Source organism: Elaeis guineensis, chromosome 4 (genome assembly GCF_000442705.2).
Source record: "Elaeis guineensis isolate ETL-2024a chromosome 4, EG11, whole genome shotgun sequence".
Taxonomy (NCBI): Eukaryota; Viridiplantae; Streptophyta; class Magnoliopsida; order Arecales; family Arecaceae; genus Elaeis; species Elaeis guineensis.
The window spans coordinates 36,014,503-36,029,381 of record NC_025996.2 but is presented as its reverse complement, the minus strand read 5'-3'; positions in this window follow the sequence as shown (position 1 = coordinate 36,029,381).

Genomic DNA, 14,879 nt, shown 5'->3' with positions numbered 1-14,879 from the left:
GAACGAGAGAAAAACCTATTCAATGTCCAACTGAGTCCTGAGTACTTTGCTTTCATGATGAATTTTCAGGATCTGATTCTTCTTCATTCGATTCGAGGCCGAAATGTGGAAGAACTTGGTGTTTTTATCACCTTCATGCAGTCAAGAAGAATGAGATCTTTGCTTCCACATGATCTCTTCTTGTTTTAGGAAGGAGTCCAGCTGAAGCTTAAGCTCAGCCCTTGCAGCGCATTCTATTGTGTCAAGAATTCTTTGTTCTTCCAGCATATCGAAATCATTTATTTGACTGAAAATAAATTTTATGTTGTGAGAGATGTTACTAACGGTAGATTTATTCCAAACTCGGAGATTTGCACATAGGTATCTGAATTTAAGAATAATGTTTGCAGCGCCGTCATCTGAAGTTGGAGATTCGGACCACCATTTATATATCAATTCACCGAATCCATCATACAGCTCCCAAAGGTTTTCATATTGGAATGGTTTCTTGATAGGTACGGGGCAAGGAAACACTATTTCTGTTTAGAAGAGTAATAGGATGTGGTCCAACGTTATTCGAGGAAGGAGAGAGAGAGAAGAGGTGAAAAAACTGCTGTGCCAGTTTAATGAGACAAGACACCGATCAAGTTTTGCTAAACTTGATTGCTCTCTGAAGTTGGACCAGGTAAATCTGCATGAGGATAAATTGATTTTTATGAGTCCTAGTGAGAAGATAAATTCATTGAAGAGCTGCAAGAAAGAAGAGCTTTCTATAGTACCTGCTCTCTTAGAGTGGAATCTTGTGGCATTGAAATCGCCAATCAATGCCCAAGGAAGATGGGAGGAGCAATCTATGTCATGAAGTTCAGAGAAGAATGCCTCTCGAGAGGAATGCTCATAAGGCCCATTAATATTTGTGATAATAAACTTTGTTGCAGAATTTTTCGATGAAAACTCAGGGCTCAACGTGAAATGACCACTGAGGTATGGCCGTCCATCTACTTCGTTTTGATTCCAAGCTGTGAAGAGGCCTCCTGCTGAACCCTCAGGTGCAAGATAGTGGAATCCATCATAATTTGAACCGTAAATTGATTTGAGGGTGAGAGGAGAAAGTTGGCATAATTTGGTTTCCTGAAGATAATTTATCACACTGCTCTTGATGGTCTGTTTGGTGAGATATTTTTTTGTAGGAAGGCCCAACCCCCGCATATTTTAGAAAAGAATAATCATGATTTGAATAACAAGCTCAACAGTAGCTTGGCAATATCCAAGCAAAGGAAAGCATGGGCTAAGAGCACCCTTCGCACCAGAAGAGGAGAAGCAGTATAGTGATGTAGGAGAAACAGAACATTTGATAGCCATTCTGAGATTTGTTTACAAAAGGTCAGCTTCAAGCGCAAGCTGATAGAGACCATAAGCAGAGAAGAGACATGTATCTCCCTCCAGAGTACGTAGTATATCAAAAAGCTGCTCATAAGTGATGTGAGACAAAACATAGTGAGGATGAGCAGGAGCATGAGAGAGCCACATCAGGCAGACGCATTGAAGCCTCCAGCCTTAAGAGAGAGGAAGCAGCGTTCAATTTCAAGCAACTTCATACGCTTGATTGGAGAGGCCTGCTCATCATCAGGGAGGAGCAAACCACACTTACTTTGCGAATTTGGAGATATCACCAGCAGTGAGAGAGTTGATGAAGAGAAGATCTTGCATGAAGAGCGAGCAACCAGCTATACCCAGGGACAATAGTTTCTTAGATCAGATCTGAGAACTATGCTTGTTGCTACCCTTGTTGGTGTGCTGAGCAGCTTCGTGGGAGAGTCCCGAGACGATGGAAGAGAAGGCTTAGGCAACAGGAATGGGTTATTGGGAGGACAGGGTGGCGGGTTTCAGGCCGATCGGAGAGCGGGGCTCTATCAATTTAGGAGGAACTTCTATGGGAAGGCTAGGACAGGGCATACCAACACAAGGCATAGACTCAATAAATGTTGGACCGTTTCGGAGGAAGTTTGAATTTGAGCCCAAGGTTGAAGGGAGGGGAGCTACCTTGAGGAAAGAGAGAGCAATTTTAAGTATATCAGTAGCAATATAGAGGGTGGGGTTAGTATTGGGTTGAATTGATAGAGAAACATTTTTTAGCAGAAAATCAGGAAGAGGACCGTTTGGTTGCTTGAAGACAGGGAGAGAGACCTGATTTTGAAGGGGCTGGTCAGACGGGGAGATTTGTCTTCTCGATGAATTACGTCAACTCGGAGAGTTGCCGTCAGAGGAGCTTCCATTTCGATGAGCTGAGTCACGAGATTGGCTATGATAGGTAGAACCAAACCAAAATTTCAATTCTGAATCCCCTAAGTCTCCCAAATCATTACTAAGTGAAGATGACCGATCAAGAAAAGAGTTATAGGGGATTGAAAAGTTCACCACAAGTCTAACATGATAACAAAATTCCCCTACTGTGACATCAATGAACACGAAAATGGCTTCTAGTCTTTCATAAAGAAAATGGAGATAAAAAATGATTAGATCATCCATGTTAATACTTGAGTGGCTAGCCCTAAGGGAGATCCCAAAACTGTCGATGATGCTAGCAACCACATTGACATTCCAGTAGATTAGTGGTAGGTCAAAGAGGCTAGCAGAAACTTTGAATCGAAGCTGGTGGGGAATGCCATTGATGGTCTGGTCCCAATGGTCCACAAGAAGTGTGAAACCATCTCCCCTAATGTGCCCCATGGATGCTAGATTTTGGACAACCTCAAAGGAAGGACATGCAACAAAGAACGTGTGATCCTTAGGAAGTTTTTTGACAAACCAGGAACTAAAAACTCATGCTTTACGAGAGAGAGTGAGAGCAACATCGTCAACCTTAATGATATGACCAAACATCTTGACGAAGGCCGCTCATTTGAGGTAAGCGGAGGTGTCAGTCATTTTAGAGGTGAACGTTAGGAATGCTTTGGCAATGGGGCCAGTTTGACGAATGTTGGAAGTTTCCATGGTGGAGGATGGGTTCTCATGACAGGTTTTGGGAGGGGTTTTGTGTGGTTGAGGTTTTGGGTTTGAAATGCGAGTGACCTTATAGCTCTTGAAGGAGTGACCAAAACATTTACAATGGAAACATTTGATCGGGTTTCGACACTCGGATTTGAAGTAGAACGAGTCTCCACAATGAAAATAGAGAACCTTTTTAAAGGCCAGGGGATGAAAAGAAAGAGGAGGAGAGGTTGGAGATGAAATGTGATGATTTGATAAGTTGAATGGCACCGTTGCCGAAGGAACAGGAGGACGACGAGATGCCAAATCATTATTCTGCCGTGCTAAAGATTTGTCGTAAAGAGGCTGACGAGAGACAGATCAATCAATTTTAATGCCTTTTACAATCGATGACCAACTGAAATAATAAGAAGGAGGTTGGTGAGGAGCCTTAAACGCTTTCTTAAAGATGGAACGTCCTGCAACAAAGGGTGGAGAGTGGCGTCAGTTTCAAGAAGTGGCTTTATGCCATCTACCGACAGAAGCCGGATGAAGGATTCGGACAAACTTCAGAGAAGCAAGTGTGCAGGGGAGTGCAGTATGAGGCTGAATATGCAAATGTTGAGTGACCAACTATGGTGAAACATGGGCCTAACCAAAAAAAACACAGGTGGGAGCTTTTCTTAGAATGCCAACTTCCTTCGCGGAACCATATTGAGGCCCCAGTGGGGTAGCATTTGCTCTGATCAAGGGGGTCCGAGATGCAGGAGAAAAGAGATGGCTGACTGGGGGGTTGAGATAGATGCTTACTTTGCGAGAAAGAGGGATGTGAGGGAGTATTTTTTCTGAGAAGTTAGAGTAGATCTGAGGGAGGGAGAGGCCTGTGATGAAGAACGTAGGCATGGAGGGTAGAGGTGGCAAAATATGACCCGTCCCGCCAACCCGACTCATATTCGATCCACCATAAAGTTTAGGTTTGGGCTAAATAGGTTCGGATTATAAACAGATCGATCCATTTGACCTGTTTAATAAATGAATCGGATTCAGATTTTAGATGGCTGACCTGTTTAATCCGTTTAATCTATTTAATAAATAGGTTGGAATAGGTCGGATCGGATTGGATTATAACCCGTAAACCCATGTAGCTTAAACCCTTTAGGCTACCGTATATATTTGATAGTCCTCTCTCTTTCGGTTTCGGTCTCTCACTCTCAGTCTCTCTGATGATTTTTTTATGGCCTTTTGACTCTTTCGATCTTTCCTCCTCCCATCCTTCGATCCGTCTTTTAGGATTTGGTTTCTTGATTTCTTCCTTCACTCCTCCCAGCTCCACTCCTCCTTCGGTGCTTCCAGCTTGCTCTCAATGACAATTGAGGCTCCTCTACTCCTCTTTGGCTCCTTCGATAGCTTCCTAGCCAGTGCTTCTAGCTTCCTCTCAATGGTGGCCGGTTTCCTCCTTCGGTCCTCCTTCATCACCCATCCTTAAGAGAAGGGCTTGTCGTCACTTGACCGTCGCCAGTCCTCCTTCGTCATCAGTCCTCGAGATCTAGGATTTTATTCCTTTCCTCCTTTTCCTCTTTCAGTGACCAACGCTTTCTTCCCCAATCAAAAACTATGAGATCTTTTCAAATAAGAATCTTACATGTAGTTGATCTTTTTTTTTTTGAATTTTTTTATCATCTTATATCGCTTTCCTCCCCTTTCCTCTTTTTGATTTAGTTGCAGATTAAAAACTAAATCTGAGAAATCTATTTTTATGATTTCATGCCTATAATCTGTTTGTGATTTTGTTTTTGCAATGAGAAATCTATTTTTGAATCTTTTTTGTTTGATTTTTCTTTATCATCTTAAATCATGAGTCCAAAGTGATTTTATGCCTACAATTTGTTTGTGGTTTTATTTTTGCAATGAAAAATCTATTTTTGGATTTTTTTATTTTTTTTATTATTTTAAATTATGAATCTCAAGTGATTTCACACCAACAAACCGTTTGTGGTTTTATTTTTACAATGAGAAATTTATTGTTTGGAGATCGAAGATTTAGATATTTCTCTTACCTGCCCTTCGATGCATGTTTCTTTGCTTTTTCAAAATATTAGATGGGATTGAAAAGAATTGGGGATGAAGGATTTTCTGAACTTTTGATCCTCAAATTCTCCTATCCTCTATCCTCTTCGAACTCCATGAATGCTGGGAGCAAGCATTTCTTGTTCACTATGTGGTAGCCCAACTAGCTATAGTTTTGTAGCATGCCAGGATTTAAATTTTAATACCTATCTTCATATTTTTGTTTTAAGGTTTGTATGAAGTGGCTGTAATGATTTTGGATTAAGTTTTGTTGATTCAATTATTTCAAAAGGCAACATTCTTGGACGGTCTGCTTCTATAGACAACCGATTGCAGTCACTTTGATTTAGCTGCAAATTAAATAATAAATCTGAGCCTTCTCTTCCACTTCCCTTCTTTGTTGTTCTAATTATTTAGTAATTATGTATGCTGATTTTTTAAATAAATTATACAGGTTAAATCGAATTAGGTTGGGTGGGGCTAACAGATTCTATTTTAAACAGGTTAAACAGGTTGGGTCGGATCGAATTGAGTTGGATTGGAATATTGGATTGGACTAACAGATTCTATTTTAAATAGGTTAAATGGGTTGGATTTGGTTGGTTAAACAGATTATCTGTTTAATAAACAGGTTAAACAGATCGAATCGGATGATCTATTTATTGAATGAGTCAGGTTCAGATTTGAAAATTTGATCCATTTAATAAATAGGTCGGATTCAATTTTGATATTTTTTGACTCGATCCACATCTGACCCAACCCGTTTATAATCTGATCTAACCCGATTGTCACTCCTAGTGGAGGGTGGTTAGAATTCTGGAGATGGGAGCTTCTCACTCTGGAATGCATTGTTTTCTTCCAGAAATGCCAAAGCTCCTAAAGTTCTCTATTCTTTGTTAGAAACAAAGTTTCAAGACATGGAGCAGTTTGTTGATACTTCTCTCTTGCTCCTCCCACTTTGGAGATTGTTTGCGCCGATAACTAAAGGTGCATCTTAATTCTCTCTCTCCCCCTCCTCTCCTCTCCTCCACGCATGCGCACATGTGCCTTACACAAACACACAAATGGCAAAAAAACAAAAAAAGACCAAAGGCCTATAGAGCAGCTTAATTAAGTTAGAAACTTACCTAGACTCAGGTTTTTCTGCTATTAGATCTCAACTTTATTTGCATGCACCTGATGATCCAATTGTCTATCTCAAAGATTGAGGATGAAATATTAGAAAATCGGATAGGTAGCATGTGTAGATTTCAAAATTTTTTAAACATACAGTGAAAAATAAAATGGGTTAAACCCTTTAACTCCACATGCACTAGATCAAATCTAATCCTACCCAAGCCCAGAAGAAAACACATATATACAATCTGAAATTTAAAAATAAATATGAGATCAGTGAAAAATAAAATGGGTTAAACCATTTAACCCCACATGTACTTGATCAAATCTAATCCTACCCAAGCCCAAAAGAAAACACATATATACAATCTGAAATTTAAAAATAAATATGAGATCAGATCTCATTATCTTGGTACGGACAGATATTCACCGCTTCTGATGATCACGGATTCGTAGATGCTCGAGCCGCACACATGTCTGACCTCTACGGGTATCCATCGGGATTAATCTCGAACTAATTTTTCCTTGTAGAAGATTTTTCTTTCCAAAAAAAATTTAACCTTAAGCACTTTGATCAACACCTTGATCTAAACTACAAAATCAAATCCTTGATTAGCAATCTTCTTCTTCTTCTCCTCGATCTTCACTCTTGAAGACAAAGCAGCACCTCTTGGCTTGTGAAAAAAGGGGATGCCCAACTCTTGAGTGTGGAAGAGAAGAGAGAGAGGAGAGGAGGCGTCGAGAAGGGAGAAAGAGAGATTTTTCATCAAAAATCAATTAGCTAGAAACCCTAGAGATATACCCTTTATATAGGCACTACCCTAACACATAATAGGAACCCAATTATCTTAAAAAGATAGATCCTTATCTCATAAGAATCCTCTACCTTTGTAATCTGATTTATTCCAATTAAAATCAAATATAAATGACATATGATCAGCCCCTTTAAGCAGGTACAAGAGGTGTCCATCTAATATATGTCAGGTAGTTAGGGCGCCAACTCTTGGCACCCCACAATAGGATTTCTAGCCAAATAGGAAGGGGCGTGGAGGAGAGTTGGTGCCCCATAATAAGATTTCTAGCCAAATAGGAAGGGGCGTGGCCCCACCTCTCTCTCCTCCATGCCACACATAAGAAGGGGGCGAGCCCCACTTGCCAAATCCAGAGGGTTGGCGCCCCCTGGTCTTGCCAAAAAAAAAAAGATTGTGCCTTCCTCTTTCCATCTATTCCACATGCATACTTAGAGATAATTAGGAGATAAAGAAAAAATAATGTTAGGATAATTATTCCATATAATTGACTTAATCAAATTCTCTTGGACTCATAATTAAGAGCCTAATTAAACTTAAATGAATTTAGGTTAGGTTCAAGGCTATGGACTTGATCAAATCAGAGTTTTGAGAAGAATTAAGTTTAACCGTGTGCTAGTATGGTTCTCATAAACATAATAGGACTTCAATAAATCCTAATCCAATTGAAACTTTATAAGTCCAATTGGCAAATTCGAGATTAAATCTCTTAATGTGTGACCCCATAGATTCCATTCTATCTGGTAGTAAGATATATTATGATCTCCATCATAATATCATCAAAACTCTTTTCAATAGATTAGAATATTTTCAATTCTACCCTTCGAAGATCATCGATCATCAAGATAATTTTTGATGAGTCTCACAATTCATTAGTGACACCTAGCAGTATGTAGTGGCAATCCAGTAGAATAAAAGTACGAACTCTTAGATACAGTTATCGTATGATTTAGTCCTTCTATCGTGAGTCCCGACTTGACGGAGGTCATGGAGAACTCATCAGATCCTATCGTCAGTCATATGCAAGATTGGCTCGACTCGAGTTTATTAGTGAATCCCATGGAAATTTTTTTTCAGTATTTATACTTGCTTTGGCCAAAAATTTTCTGAACTCAATCTCGCAAATCGCATAGGACTTCTCCTTTTCTATCAAGATCGAGAGATTCCATCTAGATATATCCTACTCCAAACAGCGAACCTGAACCTACTGAAGCCAAAATACAAAGCAAAGATCCTAATGGTTAGAGATCAAGAGAACATGCAGTCAAACACAGTAGCCTCACTGCGAATAGCCAATGACACCATAGGTCAAAGGACCACTCATACCACTGCAGCATCGAGAAGATCACTAACGAGTGAGTTGACATTCATATGATTCTCGTATTGATCACGCTCAGTGCCAATTATGTTGGAGAACGATCCTGGCTCCTCCCACGGACCTTGGATGCAGCGGAACCATCAACGAATAGATCTGGAGTCGTCTGGACACGATCCAAGGCCCTTGACGAAATCAGCCTGGTTGCTGTCTTCTTTGTCAGCCTTTCATTCTAGATGAAGAACGCCTCTGAAACTACCTCTAAAAAATCCAAGATCTGGTACCCAATCAGACCAGATCTGGATCGAGGTCCTTCAATTCATAGATCTCGAATCAGGGTGTTCTAGATAAGGAAGAAGATAGATGGAGACAGACCTCACAGATCTGTCCTGCTGCAGCCTTTCCTGTAGATCTGTTGATGGAGATCTCACCCGTGCCTCAAACGACCTCAGATGAACTCCAGATCTAAGAGGGATATGTACCAACCTCTTCTCAAGAGATTTCAAGTCCTGGACCTGGTGTTTGGGCAACTACAAGAGAGGGGAGAGAAGAAATGGCTGGCGGCTGCAAAGGGGGAAGGGGCTAGCGCCTCCCTTCCTTCTTTCCTTATCTGGAATGGCGGCAAAAAACCCTAGGGTTTCTTGCTCCTGGGGCATGGAAGATGGCTGGAGAGAGAGGGAGAAGAGAGAGAGAGACTTGAGAGAAAAAGTAGTCTATTACTTGGCTTCATCAAACCTATACAAGTACATGTATATATAAATACCGGGTCAAGTGACCCAAACCCAAAACTCCCTTGACCAACTCTATGGGAGATTAGGTTAACCCAAGCCCATGTACACCCATGACTCGACCTAATCTCACCTCTCCTAGGCCCAGACCTAGTCCATAAAGAGTTGATCCCTTGAGGCCCACATAACCTAGACCTCAAGAACCCGAAAGGCCCACAGCCTTTCAACCTAGGGCCCAACTAGCCCTAGAGCCTCCATGAAGCCCTCATGAATGATAGACTTTGGCCTTAGCCTTGATCTCCTGGGCCTTGGGCACACCATCTGGATCATAACAATCTCCACCTTGGTGTCCCAAGGCCTCAACCAGCTCCACTCTGTCCTTGCGACTGTAGACCCATTTGCAGCCAATGGGCCTCTTCCCCTGTGGCAACTGCACCCATCGCCACGTCTAGTTTTGGTGGAGAGACTGCATCTCCTCAGACATCATCTGGACCCACCGCTCTCTGTCCTGGCTCTCAATAGCCTCCTGATACATATATGGATCTCCATTCACTGTCACCAGGGCATATGACAGCGTCTCCTCGAAGCCATATCGATCTGGTTGCCTAATGGTCCTCTTGGGCTTGTGTAGGGCAACACCGATATCAGTCCTCGATCCAGCCCGCTCCTGCTGGATCTCTCTGCCTCGATCATCCGTCCGAATCCTCTCCACCTGTGGAGACACCTTAGGTAGGTTCTCCATCTGAATGTCATGTCCTCCCGTAGTACCTGCAAGAGGCAAAATAAAAGAGGTAAGCTGTCCAGCAGTGCCCTGCTGGACCTCCTCTTGCTCCTGCTGCTCCTTCATGCCTGCTCGCCTCCATAGGACTGACTCCTCATCAAAAGTCACATCCCGACTAATGATGACCTTCTTTTCCAAGGGATCCCAAAGCCTGTATCCCTTGACTCCTCGTGGATAGCCTAGAAACACCGCCTTGCATGATCTAGCATCTAGCTTGCTCCGCTCACCAGCTCCAATGTGCACATAGGCCGTGCACCCAAATACCCGTAGATGGCCCAGCCCAACTGTCCTCCCAGACCACACCTCCTCTGGAAGCCTTCCATCCAACCTGGTGTGAGGTGACTGATTGACCAAGTAACCCGCTGCGTCAACTGTGTCAACCCATAACTCCTTTGGAAGTCCTGCCTGCAGCCTCATGCATCATGCCTTTTTCAAAAGTGTTATGTTCATCCTCTCGGCCACCCCATTCTGCTGTGGAGTCCCCCTAACTGAGAAGTGTCTCCTGATCCCACACTCCTCACAGTAGTTCTGAAACTCTCTGCTGGTGTACTCTCCGTCATTGTCTGACCTCAGACACTTCACACTCCTTCCCTGCTCCTTCTCCACCTCCACTCTCCAGATCTTGAACTTGGTGAAGACCTCTGACTTCTTTCTCATGAAGTAAATCCAGAGTTTCCTTGAAAAATCATCAATCAGGGTCATGAAGTATCTAGCCCCATTCCTAGCTAAAACTGAGGCTAGTCCCCACACATCTGTGTGTACTAACTCCAGAGGGGCTGCACTGCGGGCTGTACTGATGTCGAACTGAACTCTTCTCTGCTTTTCCATCTGACAAGGCTCACAGATCTCCCCTATAGCACCATCCTCCAGATCAGAGATGAGTCCTCTCCTGCTCAACTCCCTCAGCCCCCTGTCACCCATGTGGCCTAGGCAATTATGCCACATCCTGTAAGTCCCCTCCTGGTTCTGTGCCGCAACTGCTGCATCAGACTCTCCAGGCACCACAGATCTCTCCATGCGATAGAGGTTATTGTTCAATCTCCTGCCTCTCATCACTACCATAGCTCCATTAGAGATGTTCAGTACTCCGCTTCTAGCCCTACTGCTGAAGCTGTATCCACTGCGCTCCAAGTAGCCTAGTGACACCAGATTCTTCTCCAGCTCCGGGATGTGCTTTACATTTGTCAATATCCTCACAATCCCATCAAACATCCTCACCCTGACTGTCCCTATCCCAGCCACCTTGCAAGGATGATTGTCACCTAGAGTCACTGATCCCTCATCTGTCTTGGTATATGTCGCAAACCAAGACCTGTGTGGTGTGTAGTGATGTGAGCATGCAGAGTCTAGTATCCACTCCTCTGTGTAATGCCTGTGACCATCTGATACCACAAGTAGATCATCCTCCACCTGCTGCCCAGCAACTGCACTCACTGATTCTGAGCCACTTCTTTCTCCCTTCTTGCTCTTCCATAGTGGACATTCTCGCTTGAAGTGCCCGAACTCGTTGCACTTGAAGCATTTCATCTCTTTCTTTCCCTTCCTGGACTTGGACTGCCCCTTGGACTTGCTTCTGCCTCTGCCTCTACCTGTCCTCTCCCCTACTGCCAAACCCTCCTGGGGAGCCCGATCTCTGGTCAACTTTTTTCTCTGCTCATTTGACCTCAGCACCGAGACCATGTCCTCATATTCCAGAGTCTCCTTGCCGTAGAGCAGTGTAGTCACCAAAGAGTCATACGATCCTGGTAGTGAACACAAAAGCAACAGGAACTTGTCCTCCTCATCTAGCTTCACCCCGATATTCATCAACTCCGTGCACAACTGGTCGAACCTCTGAATCTAGCCAATCACATCAGATCCCTCCTGCATCCGAAGACTGTACAACCTCTTCTTCAGCATCAGCTTGTTGCACATATTCTTCCTCATATACATGGTGTGCAACTTCGACCAAAGGTCCTTCGGGATCTTTTCTTCCAGCACTGAATACAATGCCGCATCCGCCAAACATTCTCTGATCACCGAGCATGCTTTCTTCTCCAACGATACCCACTGTCTATCTGTCATTCCCTCAGGCTTCTCATCCAAAGCCTGATCCAGATCTGCTTGCACTAGAAGATCCTCCATCCAGATTTTCCATATGAAAAAATTCCTCTTACCATCAAACTTCTCAAAATTGACCTTCATATTGCTGTCCATGACTGGATCCAAGCCAAACAAGCAATATAAAATCAAGAAGTATAAAATATACCTTGATGGTACCTTGTTGAAAATTTTCAGCACTTGGGATCTTCAACTTCTCGCACTTGGAACTGCTTCCTCACCACCGTGGCTCTGATTCCAACTGTTGGAGCATGATCCCAGCTCCTTCCACGGACCTTGGGTGCAGCGGAACCAGCAACGAATAGATTTGGAGTCGTCTGGACACGAACCAAGGCCCTTGACGAAATCAACCTGGTTGCTGTCTACTTCATCAGCCTTTCATTCCAGATGAAGAACGCCTCTGAAACTACCTCTAAAAAATCCAAGATCTGGTACCCAACCAGATCAGACCTGGATCGAGGTCCTCTAATTTATAGATCTCAAATCAGGATATTCTAGATGGAGAAGAAGATAGATGGAGACAGACCTCGCAGATCTGTCCTGCTGCAGCCTTTCCTGTAGATCTGTTGATGGAGATCTCACCCGTACCTCAAACGACCTCAGATCAACTCCAGATCTGAGAGAGACTTGTACCAACCTCTTCTTAAGAGATTTCAGATCCTGGACCTGGTGTTTGGGTGACTGCAAGAGAGGGGAGAGAAGAAATGGCTGGCGACTGCAAAGGGGGAAGGGGCTAGCGCCTCCCTTCCTTCTTTCCTTATCTGGAATGGCGGCAAGAAACACTAGGGTTTCTTGCTCCTGGGGCATGGAAGATGGCTGGAGAGAGAGAGAGAAGAGAGAGAGAGACTTGGGAGAAAGAGTCGTCTATTACTTGGCTTCATCAAATCTATACAAGTACATGTATATATAAACACCGGGTCAAGTGACCCACACCCAAAACTTTCTTGACCAACTCTATGGGAGATTAGGTTAACCCAAGCCCATGTACACCCATGACTCGATCTAATCTCACCTCTCCTGGGCTCAGACCTGGCCTATAAAGAGTTGGTCCATTGAGGCCCACATAACCTAGACCTCAAGAACCCGAAAGGCCCACAGCCTTTCAACCTAGGGCCCAACTAGTCCTAGAGCCTCCATGAAGCCCTCATGAATGATGGACCTTGGCCTTAGCCTTGGTCCCCTGGGCCTTGGGCACACCACCTGGATCATAACAAGTTGTTCTCTAACAACCATCCACATCTTCACCCCAGTATCTCTACACCATAGATCCGAGACTCATCTGCCCATAAGAGAGGTGAACTGTGCGCCGATCTCAAATGGATTAATCACTATCCTCTATGATGATCCATTGATCGGGAGCATTTAGAAATTAATCACTAATTAATGTATGTCTCAAATTCTTAACTCTTTAAGAATATACAAAAATTATTTTTGTTAATTTTTAGAACAAATCATGGATACATAAACATAATTGGAAAGAAAAATCTCTTTATTGATAAAAAAAAGATTATAAGTACAAGTTTAGACATTGAAATTACATAATGTATCAGCCAATAATTGACTTTTAGGGCACAAATTCAACAAACTCTCATTTGACCTAAAGCCAATTGACCATATACCTAAGACCTATCTTCTCAAGGTGATCTTCGATCTTCTGCTGGCTGAGAGGCTTGGTTAGCGAGTCCGCCACGTTTAGCGTGGAGTCAACTTTCTGCACCTCAACGAACTTCTTCTCAAGGTATTCGCATATAATGTGAAACCACCGCTCTATGTACTTGAATTCTGATGAGACCTGGACTCCTTAGCGAGGGCTATGGTGCCGTTGTTATCGCAGTACAATGTAATGGCATCTAATGGCATCACACCCAGCTTCGTAATAAACTTCTTGAACCAAAAGGCTTTCTTAGCAGCTTCAGAGGCGGCGATGTACTCGACTTTCATGGTTGAATCTGTAATGATCGACTACTTGAAACTCTTCCAGCTAACCACACCACCATTATACAAGAAGATATATCTCGATGTAGACTTTCTATCATCGACATCAGCCATAAAATTTGAATCGATGTATCCCTCAATTTTCAGCTCCGATCCTCCACCAAAGACCAACATCAAATCCTTAGTCCTTCTCAAGTACTTAATGACGTTATTAATAGCAATCTAGTATTCTTCATCTGGATTTGTTGCTCCTAGATTGATTTTGATGATTACAAATCAGATTGAAGGGATTCAAATAATTTTAAAATGAAAAAGTCCTTATGATCTTCAAGGGCAAAATCATAATTTCACTCAAATCTTGATTTGATAGTATCATTTGGTAGAACAAATGATTTGAAATCTATTGGTGAAAATTTCATTGTGTTTGGACTTATATTTTTGAAGTTATGAAGGTTTGAAGTGCATGAGTCGACTCATGAGTCAACTCATGGCACTGTGAGCTGATTGGCACGCAAAAATTCTCCTTGGCACGCTAGTTTTCTGGCTTGGCACGACCTGTGAGTCGACTCATGAGTCGACCCACAAGGCATGAGTCGACTCATGAGTCGACCCCTGCTAATTTGAGCCAAGAATTTTCAGAAACGCATTCTCTGGTTTTTGCAACAGAGGTCGACTCATGAGTCGACCCCTGAAGCATGAGTCGACTTATGAGTCGACCCCTGCGACGGGAAATGTCAGCAACGACTATTTTTTTGCCCGTTTTAATTGCCATTTATGCTTCCTAAAAATCCTCTAACGGCTCTTTATCTGCCTAAATTGTTTTCTCTTGCTTTTAATGCTACAAAATGCTTAATTTGATGAAAGAAATTGCAGATTAAATAGCGGATCAAACGTGAAATCAAAAAGAAGAGAAGAAGAAGAAGAAAAAGACGAGAAAGAGAGAAGAATAGAAGAGAGGATCCATAATTTGCAAGAATAAGCCTGAGATCAACGAAATATCCATAGAGAAAAAGAGAGAGGATCCACAATATACCAGAGAGATTGTGAAAGAGAAAAGCTAGATCTTTCAAGGAGAGAAT